This window comes from Petromyzon marinus, chromosome 27, assembly GCF_048934315.1.
Source record: "Petromyzon marinus isolate PM22_M1 ecotype Great Lakes invasive population chromosome 27, UKy_Petmar_22M1.pri1.0, whole genome shotgun sequence".
NCBI lineage: Eukaryota > Metazoa > Chordata > Hyperoartia > Petromyzontiformes > Petromyzontidae > Petromyzon > Petromyzon marinus.
This window is the reverse complement of record NC_133693.1, coordinates 15,484,267-15,494,497: the sequence shown is the minus strand read 5'-3', so window position 1 is coordinate 15,494,497 and position 10,231 is coordinate 15,484,267. Positions and strand designations below refer to the sequence as shown.

Here is a 10,231-nt window from a genome sequence, read left to right as displayed (position 1 = left end):
ATTTGACTGACAGTGAATCAGCAGAAGAAGCAGTCATGTTGTCTATGTGATTCCAATCCGCACCAACCGGCATGTGCACCTGCATGTACACCACCTCTACACCGTTCATCATGCTAAGTCGGCCAATCAAATGCTAATTTTATGCTAATTCCTTTGTCAAGGCACCTTGTTTCCTCGCACACAGCTTAACGGTCGCGGTCTGAGCGTGGCTGTGTTTCACTCCAGCGCTGTCCTCGAGACAGCCTGGTTCCTTCACCTGATGAAGGCCGCTTGTGTTGTGGCCGAAACGTCGTGATTTTTGTTGTTTTATTATTTACCTACGTGACTTTACCGAATAGAACCAAAGAGTATGGATCCTTGCAGTCACAAAAGCTTTAAATCTAGAATTGATCACCTCTACGGGGAGGGCTTTCACCTATCTGTTAGAGCTTTTAACAGACAACGGGACAAGAAGTCACAGATCATCGAGACGCCGACCTTCCTCAAAAGATGCCGCGATCACAAGGTAATACCCATCGCTTTCACACTCATTTCTTCTGCTGTATCTTCTCCGAATTCTAAACAGATTCTCTTTAAGGCCAGCCTATCTTAAATCTCAGAGAGGATAAGGCTACTCCGATTTGAACTCGATACTTTAGACAGGACTCTCCTACAAGCTCATTTAATGTTAACACAAAAAATGTCACCTTCTGATTGGAATCACATAGACAACATGACTGCTTCATTCTGCTGATTCACTGTCAGTCAAATGTAAAGCTAACCTAATTTCTTTCTGATTGAGAAGGGGTCAAATATATAACATTTTTGACATGCGTTTTTTCTAGATTTTGTTGTTGTTATTCTGTCTCTCACTGTTCAAATAAACCTACCATTAAAATTATAGACTGATAATTTCTTTGTCAGTGGGCAAACGTACAAAATCAGCAGGGGATCAAATACTTTTTTCCCTCACTGTATGAGTGCATGTTTACGTGCTCTATCCCAAAAATCTCGATTGTGGACTCAAAAAACCGCTGGGAGACTTCTCACTCAGACCCGTAGCAAGACAATATCGCCCCAATATTCAAATTGTTCAAATATCCCCCGAACGAGTCCAGGATCAATTTAAAGATCATACTCGGCATTCTGAAGGTCCTCCGTGGCCTGACAATGATCACGTTGCCATGTTTACGCTTCTTACAAATATTTTTGCCCCGTTGAATCGATCACCAAACCCAAGTGACGGTAATGTTATGGTAAAGAAAATCTCAGTGGGTGACCTCTGGGCAGAGCATGACCTTGCAAACAGACGACCAATCGAGTGAAATAAACATGGGAAACGCACCTCGATGAACAGGCTGACTTCCCTGTGTGTTTGGACAAACTCATTCATCACAGGCAAAACGAACATGTCCCGAATGCCCACGTCCTTCAGGAACTGCATCTGGAGGTGTTGGCACACCAATTGCATCACCTAGCAAAAGAGGAAAACAGCAGGAACGACGTGAATACATCATCGCCATGCAGCAGTCTACGCCCGTCAATTTCTCACAGCGGTAGTAAGGTCCTTAGGTGTCTGGGAGCACAAGGCAGGTGCAGGTGGGTGAGTCATAATTTCCTTCCCTTACGCCAAAACTTATTTCAGGCTGTGCAAGAGATAATGACATGGGTTAATTGTCACACAAGCCACTTAGAAAGCTGCCATGCTGTTAGTGGTTAGTAAACTGAACTCACAGACCAGAGGTCGCTAAATGGGCACACCACAGTTAGCTGATCGGCAAGTCACGTGCGATGCAGCAAAGTGTGGCTTTCAGCCGGCTCTTCCAACACACCTGGTCAACGTGGAAAAGTAGAATATGGGACCGTCCTGGTGTGGACTAATCAGTTTCAAAGACAATGCATATATTATCAGAGCATGTTTCCATGTTCACCACAAGTACGTGTGGTTAATGCAGACAGGATTCCTTGAATGAGGATTCTGTTTGGTGTTTTAACATCTTGACACCTGTTGTATTGCCAGAAAGGGTAAAACCTATTGTTATATGGAAAAGTAGACCAAATACTCGTAAAGAGTTCGCTCTCATGAAGGTCTTTTCACCAGCGGTGGTGTGACCAAGCAATTGCAGAGCTGCACTTTTATATAAGTCAGGTCAAAGCCAGATACACATTGGAGGATAAACATCCCACGGTGGCTGGGCAATTGTTGTGCAATAATGTCAGGTCAAACTTACTTAGGATATTTACAGGTGCATTTTATTCATGCCGTATATATTAATGCACACATTGTGTAGTAGTGGTATTACTATTAAACTCACCTTTAATGATGATGACCATAAACATGATTAAGAGTGTGACTATTAATGAATGTGCGACTGTACGATGTGGACGCAGCGGAGGGGCCCCCCACGGTGAGCGGTGACGCAACGCGCGCAGTGGCCCGCGTCACGTGGTTGGCACCTCACGTGCACAGAGCGAGGCAGGCAGAGCCAGAGGGGCGGGGGGGCGGCGTTGCCTAGGCGACGTTGGCGTCCTCGCGGTCTACTCCACGGTCAAGCTGCGTGTCACTTGGTGACCCCCCCACCGCCTCTTACTGGACACCTGTGAGTGAGAGCTTGATAGCGCTTCGGATTTCTCCAGGGTCAAAACAGATTTTGATTCCCAGTACAGTGTGCACAGCACCTGTACGACGGGTCCTCGTTTAACGCAGTAGATGCGTTCCTGAAAAGTGCCGCGCTAAGCGAAAACTATTTCCCCCGTAATGAATGTCCAAGCGCAGTCAGAATTGGGTTACAAACAACTTGAGGGGACGCCGCCGCGTTACCGTCTCGTCTCGCTCAACCGCGCAGCTCAAGAAAGTAGTTCGGCGTCGACTGCTCACAAGTCGCCTTATGGCGGTGCGCGTTCCCTAAATGAAGGCAACCGCGTTATAGCGTGAACACGCGGGACAGACCCAGTTGTCGTGTGCGGGTCAACTCCCTGAGATAAACTTGCTGCCGACTTCATGCGTTGTATACGCCCAGTGCTCAGCCAATTGTTGTGAGCGTCGCTCCTCTGCCCTCTGTTGTTAATGGAGGGAGACTGCACCCAACTGCCAAGTATCATCCTTCGCGAGCCTCTTCAAAACGCTCACCTTGACACCGCTGGAAGCAGCCATCGGACTTGACCTCACCCCACAACAGTGCAAGTTTAACCGCTCAACATTAAAACACAACGATGGGTCGCTTGCACCAATCGCACAACATCACAGCGTTGACTCTCAACTGTTACTTGTGTAGAGGGGGTCAGATTGTCCAGACATTCGGTTGATACTAATAGGGTTTATTTTTCCAGTATTGTAGATTATTTGAATTACATTTGTTTGGGCGTCAGGGTGGTGCAGTGGTCACGCCCGTGCATGGCATGTTCTGAAGGAGTGCCTGGCATCGCTTTCCTAATTCTGGTCCCTTTCTCTGCATGGGTTTACTCCCATAGCAAAACAACAACAAAAACATACACTGTAACTGGTACTAGCCAAACATCTGGGATTGTTTTTGTTATGCTGCCTTGCCCAAAATGGCATTTGGTGATAAAAAAATTTGGCAGGAATTGATGCACTAATGCAATTTTAACTCTTATATATTTTCATTTCATGACTTGCTTAGCGTTCATATTCTTGGTAAAGTCACGTAAATAGAAAACAAGAAATAAAATTCAAATTAAATAAAAAATTAAATTAAAAAATAACAAATAAAAAATAAATTGAAAATAATAAAAGCAAAAAACCCAGGACGTTTCAATCGCAACACAAGTGGTCTTTATTTTATTGTTTTTTTGTTTTCTATTTACGTGACTTTACCGAAAGAACCAAGAATATGATTTCCTGCAGTCACGAAAGTTTTAAGTCAAAATTTGCTTCGCGTTCCTTTACTTTGCCCTCCTATCTGTTTGTATTGCTGTTTGTTGTTGTAACTTTCTGACTCGCCCCGACTGGACATCTGTGAAAAAAAGAGCTTCATAGCTCATCAGATTCATCCAGCCTAATTAAAGATTCTGATTCTAACATTAACTGACCTAGTTTTCGCGCGGATATCATGGCCAGGATGCGGAACAAAGGGACCCCCGGTCACACTCACGTGGAATGCCTAGGGCATTGCACAGCATTTAAATGGACTAGTTTTGTGAGATTTATTTGGTGGCTTAGGGAAGGCCTTTATTCAACAATGTATATCATGGCCGATAAGAATTTTTATAGTTATACACCATAGCCCACGATTTCCTGCACCGTTCATTCACTTGAGGAGACTGCGCATGGTGGAGATGGATTACCCTCGGTATCCTGTCCCAAAGTAATTCCAGTGGTTCAGGTAGTGGAAGAGTTGCTAGAGCTTCTGGTTCTTGCCGAAGCCTTGTGACTTTGGGATGAGAGCGTGGTAGGATGAGTGAAGCGTAGAGCTAAAGCTCCTGGAACATCCTGTACCCAAACAACACCAAACATTCAAAATCTTACAATGCTGCTGTTCCAGCACGAACAACATAACAATGAACAAATTTTCACAAATTCAACGTAATGCAGGTAATTGAGTGGCTCGAGGTTAATTTCAATGTCAGAGCACCGAGCCAATGCCATTGAGGTCCTCCATTCAAAATTCAGTGAGCCATCTATCAACAAACGTTCCTGCGAATTAAGTGCAGGAATGCTGTGGTCTCAACTTGGTCACCAATGGCTGCACAGTAAACATCATGTCAAATGTGTTTTTGTTCACTGAAGCATATCCCAGCTCTGAGGGTTTGAATTCCATTTGACGTGTAATGAATTATCTTCAGCTTGGATTTCTGGTAAAGCACATCAGTGGCAACTTGTCTCTGAAACAGGGGTTCCTTGTTCGACAAACTGTGTTTCTGGAACATTCAAGCATCCTCAAGTGCCGTGGATAAGTAAGAGTTTTATCGTTCCACTATTGTTTTGTTGACTGTATCAGCTTTAACAGGATTTGCCCAAAACGCCTTAGCAAGGAAGGATGAGTCTTTGTAAGTTAGCAAATAGAGAGGGTGGAGACCTCAGCATGTAGACATCTCAACCACAACTCTACCTGGTCTCTGTTATTTATTAAATGAGCCAGCCCTTGCCACACTGAGGTTATACGAATGAACCTTGCATGCCACAGACAGGGCAGTGAACGGCAGTTGCTGCTATTGTTTTGGTTGTTTGTAGCTTTTTTTTGTACCCAGCGATGGAAAGCTCGTACTCCGAGTGCCCATAGAAGGAGGCTGGGTCAAAGATGACGGGCCCTTCATTAATCTCTGCAGCATTCCCAGTCCATATATCACCGTGGAGCAGTGCCAGAACCACCTCTACGTCCCGGAAAAAAATCCCCCAACCGAAGCTGCACACCACGCAAAAAACAACACCGCTTTATTCATGATAACGTTTTTTTCGAGTTAGATTGCATAAATTTACATGCGTCGTACACCCACCTCCAATTGCAATGAGGCAATTGCCAGAAGTCAGAACGCTTCTGGCAATTGCTTGATGATGCTGGTTGTAATCACCAGCGAAAGGTCGTACTCATTTTAAAATGTTCCGCGTTTCCTCTCTAACACACCAGAGTGCCGAAGCAATAACATAAATGGCACGTTCTGTTCATGTCAGAAACATTACTAATGGGCGATCTAAGCCAAAAAAAACTTTATCATGAATAATATTGGTCGCGAAAGCCTGCGTGTGAAACACCACTTTACCTTTAAAGTCACCTCGAAAACCCACTGCGATCAAATGGGTTTCCCATATGGCTGTGCACATGATGAGCTACACTGCTGCATGTATTAACTCTTTCCTGCTCAGAGATGACCGCAAGTTGCGGGGTGCATCCCGTTCACCGCTGAATCTCGTGTACGTCATCGGATCGTAATAGGAAGTAAATATTAATTAACTTTATTAGTACCGAGGATCCCACAAGGCCGTGCGGGAACGTGTGTAGCACAGTTTGGTACCAGCTATAATAGAGTGCTGTCCTGTTGCTACGGTGCTCTGCGGCGAGTACAATGTCTTTAAAAACAACGGCGCTATGCCTCTCTAAATAAAATTACCGCTGAACCGCTTGCGGGTTCCGAGATTCGGTGGTGAACGAGACCCATCCTGAAATGAGCAGTCGTCTCGGAACAGGAAAGGGTTAAGGGCGAGAGTGAAACAGCTTACGAACCTGAAGCCGAGACCAGAGCTCGCGGGTTTCCCGTTCACCGTAGTCCTTCTCTATCATGTCCAGCTGAAGCTGCAGTTGCTGCCGTGAGAAGAACGTCACCCAGTCCTCCTGCCACTCATTCAGCTGGTGGCATAAATATAGTTTTATTACGGACATTTAGAAACATAAGCAAATAATACCTACTTTATTTGGCCAATCCTTGACCTAAAACAGTGATATTCACTCATTTTCGGAGGGGGGCCACTTTCGCGAATAAGACATTATCAGTGAAAGAGCCATCTCACATTTGAAACCATTGGGGGGTTTGACAGCATGATGGGGTGTTTTCACTTGTGTGTATTGTCGGGGACTGCACGTCAGGGGTCGCAGTAAAAAGGACACCAGGGACTGCCACCGGCCCACGGGCCTTGCAATGAAGAACACGGACTTAAGATGTCACCCAGAAACGTTGAATTTTACGTACAAATGGCTGGGTAATTCTTAAGACATAATTCGACACTCATGTTATGTACCGATTATCATGCTGTAGTCTTTGAACATCTCATTTTAGCCACCAATTGATATCCTCATAAAAAATTACAACAGCATTGATCCTAACGATAGGTTCTGCGCTTAATTCCCACACCTCCGTTTAGCACGGTTGGCTATGTACGGTGGAAAGGAAGTTCAACATACATTCATACAAGTCTCTCAAACCCGGCTGAGTGTAATTGGTAATTAGCAAAAACATAACTGATTACGTGAACACTGGTTATGCAAGATCGATCTCTGAGGGAACTTCAGTGATATCTGGTGATGTCAGTTGTAACTGTGTGCCCTGTTATCAATGGTACAACTGTGTGCAATGGAAGAAAATATATGCATTTTTTATCAAATATATTGTTTTATAAATTTGTGTACTTACACAAGATAAAATGTACGCCAATCTAGTTCTTCTTAAAATGTAACCTTAAACCAATGTTACCATCATCAGTGGTTAATAGAATATTACACAAAGGACTCTCATATTTCTACGATGTAATACTAATTATACTGACATCTGAACAACAGCTGATTTCACCGCTCCATGATAAAACTAATTTAATCAAGTAAACATTATTGCCGTTCCTATAAAACTTTGGTCACCCAGGCTGTCCTTCAACAAAAGGGTATATTAAATCTATAACATAGTTTTTTCTGGGTTAGATCGCATAAAAATGAATGAGCCGTTAAACCTACCACCACCTAACAGCCAATTAGTAAGGTTGTCACGTAAACGGAACATGCCAATCCGCTACTTGTACAGCAAACCGAAGTGTTGGAGAGAAAATCCACAACATTTACAATCTGAGTATGACGTTTCGCTGGTATTTACAACTATCATCATTAGGTGGACAGCCAAATTCATAGAGAAATCCTCCTGTTTCATTCCTTGGAGGGATAGATGTGATGACGTCACTTGTGAGCCCTTCACGAATTGGAATGTTCTGTTTATGTGACAAACCTTACGAATTGGCTGTCGGTGGCGGGTTTAACGACAAATTTATATTTCAACGATCTAACCCAAAAAAAACCGATATTATGGATGATATTGGCCGCGAAAGCCTACGTGTTAAACGGGTATATTAAAATTTAAATGGGCTACAACCAGTTTCATGACTTTAAAGCGGAGATCACATGTGGGATGTAACCACAGCATATAGCCGTATGAAACCCACATACTCTACATCCTCCTGCCCAGGGTCTATACCTGTTTGGAGAAATTCAAGACTGAAATTTTTATCAAAATCTGTAAAACACATGAGAACCTTAATTTAGCAGTCTCAAACTGACTGGGACCCCTGTCGTGACGGAGCAGCTGAACATTGCACAAAATCATCAACGCATATACAGATATATACCAAGGGTGACCAACTTTCCTGACCCTACCAGCAGCATACCATAATCTTCAGATGGCCGCGGGAGCCACAAGAGATAAAGATTAGCCATACAGAAGTTGACTCGTGTCGACTGGCTGTGGAATTTTGACTTTAGAAATCTCAGTGCCCTGGGAGTACTCATGGCCTGCCTCCGATACCAGATTGTTCTCACTTCATATAAAGTTAAATTGAAGAGTTACAAATTAGCAGCGCCTCTGCAGAGCCACACTTGAACTGCCCAGGAGCCACATGCAGATGCCGAGCAATGGTCTGGCCAACCATGGTATTTTCTGTACATTATAGACTTGTAAATCTAGCGTATATAAATAATTAGCTGAAAACATTTATTTTAGCATTTACTCTATTGCCCTTTAATGAATGAATAGCAAAACTACATGAACTCTCTCCTAAAGCCTTCTTTTGGCTAGCAGACCTTGACATTTATCTCCTGAACATATTGCGATTATATTCTTGGTTCTTTCGGCAAAGTCACGTAGAAGGGAAATAATACAAATAAAACATAATATAATAAAATTCTCACGACATTTCGGCCACAACGCAAACAGCCGTCCTCAGGTGAAGAAACAGAGCTGTCGGAAAGACAGCGTCTTAATGAACACTGCCCAGCGTTCATTAAGACGCTGTCTTTCCGACAGCTCTGTTTCTTCATCTGAGGACGTCTGCTTGCGTTGTGGTCGAAACTTCGTGAAAATTTTATTATATAATGTTTTATTTGTATTATTTTATTATTTCCTTTCCACGTGACTTTACCGAAAGAAACAAAAATATGAATCCCTGCAGTCACGAAAGCTTTAAATCGAAAAATATTGCGATTAGCAAAAATATAAAGGGACGCAATGTTGAATGCTCTAAGTCTCCTTTGCAGAAGAGTTTGCCCTGATGGACTTAAATACAGATACTTTTAATAGCCATAATTCATGTATTACCCAACATAATTCATATTCTGAAAAGTACATTGCACACACATGAACAATACAGTTCCCTTCATCACAAAGATGGCTAAAACAAAGAGATGAATGTGATTAGGTGTGGAAAAGCATGACCGCTGGCTGGCTAGTTGTGTTCATGTATGAAATAATGACAGCATGTGTCTATCTCATTCACTAGCTCAATCGCTTGATTTTTACGATTAATAAACAGCTGTATGAAATGTGTGTTTGTTTACACACAAATCGCCTGTTTACACATATTCATTAGATCCGATTAGCATGCCTACTCTCAGTGCGAAGAAATGTCAACATAATACATAGTTGACATGATGCTAGGGTTGGATCGGTGGGCCTAGTTTTCCACATGTTTTACATTTTCATGATTCAATACCGATAGTTTCTCTTCCTTGTGAAGCCTCTCTCCAATCTTCCTGTTGTGAAGGTGCATTTCAGCCAGATGCTGCCCCAACAAGCCTGAGCCCCTGTCAGAGTGTACAACACAATAGACCTGTCAAAGAAAACATTAACTTTATCATGTCAACAAACCCCAAGTAATAATTCATATGCAAACTAAACTACATCATATTTGTCCAGGTGGTCTGTGGCCAAGAACCTCGCTTGAAAATACGAATATATCAGTTCACATTCTGGTTTAGGTGACTCAAAACAATATTTTTCTGGGGTTTATACAATGAGTGTTACTTCCTGGGAAGTCAATCCTATGTAGACTATAAATGAAACCATTTTTTATATTACCAGAGCTATTTTTCAGAACCGACCTGGCCACAAATGATAGCCTAACGAAGTGGCTTATCACATGGAAATGTATAGCAGCCAAATGCTCAAAATACTCATGTTTCTAAATGTGCAGGGAAAAACTGGAGAAACCGGAGAAAAATCTGCACGACCACGGGGAGAACATGCAAACTTCAAATATACAGCAGGCGTCAAGGTCGGGATCGAACCTACGAAGTCCAATATACCAGGCGAGGCAGTTAACATCTCCTAGCCACCATGGCGCCCCATTCTCTGACTTATCCACCCACCCACCCACCCACTCGTAAAGCCACCCACTCACTCACCCTGCCACGTACTGAATCTCTAAACCAACAACTCAACCACCCACTCACTCACCCTGCCACGTACTTAATCTCTAAACCAACAACTCAACCACCCACCCACTCATCCAACCTCTCACTTACTAAACCAGCCACTCACCAACCCA

At 43.2% G+C, this 10,231-nt stretch overlaps 1 long non-coding RNA gene across 1 annotated transcript; it reads right to left on the bottom strand.

Moving 5' to 3' along the window:
- Window positions 1-3,281: 3,281 nt before the first annotated feature.
- Window positions 3,282-9,525, bottom strand: LOC142929255 (uncharacterized). Its single transcript, XR_012945485.1, has 3 exons — window positions 9,398-9,525; window positions 6,159-6,281; window positions 3,282-4,429 (listed from the first exon to the last, which is right to left on the bottom strand). It is a non-coding gene; the product is annotated as an uncharacterized LOC142929255 (long non-coding RNA).
- Window positions 9,526-10,231: the final 706 nt, after the last annotated feature.